Below are 2,412 nucleotides of genomic sequence, written 5' to 3'. Positions count from 1 at the left end.
GTCATTAATGGTGCATTCGGCCACGGAGTCTGCTAAGGCTTGAACCTTGATGGCCGTTCGAGGCTTGTACTTGATGTCAAATTCTCCTAACTCAATTGCCAACTTGATGAGCCTTCCACTGGCCTTCGGGCTATGAAGAATGTTCATCAAGGGTTGGTCTGTCAAGGTTTCGATCTTGTGAGCCTGGAAGTATGGTCTCAACTTTCTCGAGGTTGTGATGAGGGCGTGTGCGGACTTCTCTGTGGTGGAGTGGTTCAATTCTGCTCCGTGGAGCACCTTGCTTACATAATATACAGGCTTCTGGAGTTTCCGTTCTTCCTTTATGAGGACTGTACTTACAGCTTGTTTAGATACCGTTAGGTACAGATAAAGGGTGTCCTCCGGACTTGGTTTGGCCAGCAACAGGGCTTCAGTCATGTACTTTCTTAGCTGTTCAAAGGCATCTTGGCTCTCAGCTTTCCATTCAAAAAAAATCACCTTCTTAATGGTTTGAAAAAGGGCAGGAATTTATCTCCAGACTTGGAGATGAACCTCCCTAGAGCTGCGATTCTCCCTATCATCTTCTGAATGTCCTTGATGGAGCGTGGTGGCTCCATGTCCAGTATGGATTTGATATTGTCTGGGTTGGCCTCTATTCCCCTCTTAGAGACCATGTGCCCCAAAAATTTTCTAGACACAACACCAAAAGCACACTTGGTGGGGTTTAACATCATCTTGTGGTGCCTCGGCACTTCAAATGCCTCTCCGAGGTGACAAATATGATCAGCCTTGCTTAGTTTTTTGACTAACATGCCATTAACATAAACTTCCATGGTCTTCCCACTTAGATGGGAAAATATCTTATTTACCAATATTTGGTAAGTAGCTCCTGCATTGGTAAGTCCAAAAACCATAACAAAATAACAAAACACACCAAAGCCATTTATGAAAGATACCTTGGGGGTGTCATCCTTGTGCATTTTAATCTAATTGTAACCACTGAAGCCATCCATAAAACTTAGCATCTCGTGTCCAGCGGTAGCGTTGATCAAGGTATTCATCATTGGTAGGGGGTACCAGTCCTTAGGACAAGAATCATTCAAGTCAGTGAAGTCAATGCACATCCTCCACTTTCCATTGGCCTTCTTAACCATTACAAGGTTGGCCAACCATTCAGGGAACTGCACTTCCTCAATGAACCCAGCTTCTAGGAGCTTATATGCCTCCTATTTAATGGCTTCCAACCTATCAAGGGCATAAGTTCTCTTCTTCTGCTTTATAGCTTTCCGAGTCGGATCAACGTTCAACCTATGAGTTATAAGGTTTGGGTCAATCCTAGGCATATCAGTTGTTGTCCAAGAAAACACATCATTGTTCTCTTATAGAAAAGTTGTCAATTGGCCCTTCAAGGGCTTGTCCGAGATGCTCTAATATACGTGACCTTCTCCGGGTCTAAGAAGTCTAGGGGAATTGGGACCAAGTCCTCTGTTGGCGTCCCTCGAAGTTCATCATTCTCACGGACATCGATGTCTTCTATGGGGAGGACCTGCCCCCCCGGTCCCATTAGACCTAAGTGCTGCAACATAGCAACTGCGGGCCATTTTCTGATCTCTTTTCGCTTCTCCAACACCGTTCCTAGTTGGGAACTTCAGTACCATGTGGTAGGTTGAGGGCAAGGCCTTAAACGAATGGATCCCTATTCTACCCATGATGGCATTGTAAGTAGAGACTGCCTTAACAACCTGAAATTTCAACATATGTGTGGCCTCCCTGGGCTCTTCCCAAATAGTCACGGGAAGTTGTATTGATCATTCGACTTTACATTCCACATGTTAACCCCTAGATGGGTGCGTCGGATGGAGTTCGTTGAGAATCATTGTAGCCCATCCTTATGAATTTTTCATGGAAAAGAATATCCATGGAAGCTCCATTGTCCACTAGGACCCTCATAACAGGATAATTTCCAATGACAGTAGTAATAATCAGAGGATCATCCTGAGTAAATTTCAAACCTTTAAGGTCTGGGTCACCAAATTCATGCGTCATCTCTGACTTGGAACGCTTAGATGGTTCTCCAACTATACTCATCACCTCTCTCGCATAAGCTTTTCGAGAGTTCCTTGTAGAACCAGCCGATGTAGGACCTCCTGAGATCATATTGATTACTGGCCCTCGAGGTTGTGGGTTGCGATCTCTGTCATTACCCCTCCGATCGTCATCTCTTCGTTCATTGTCTCTTTTCTGGCCTCCCGCCTCTTCACCCTTGGTGAAACGTCCAAATTTTCCCCTTCGGATCAAGTACTCAATCTCATCCTTGAGTTGTCTACAGTCATCAGTATCATGACCAACATCTTTGTGGTATCTATAGTATCGACTCTTGCCTCTTTTCTTAGGGTATCCCCTTAGTGGCTTCGGCCATTTGAACTCTTTGTC

The sequence above is a fragment of the Apium graveolens genome, chromosome 10, assembly GCF_009905375.1.
Source record: "Apium graveolens cultivar Ventura chromosome 10, ASM990537v1, whole genome shotgun sequence".
Taxonomy (NCBI): Eukaryota; Viridiplantae; Streptophyta; class Magnoliopsida; order Apiales; family Apiaceae; genus Apium; species Apium graveolens.
Note: the sequence above shows the minus strand (reverse complement) of the source record.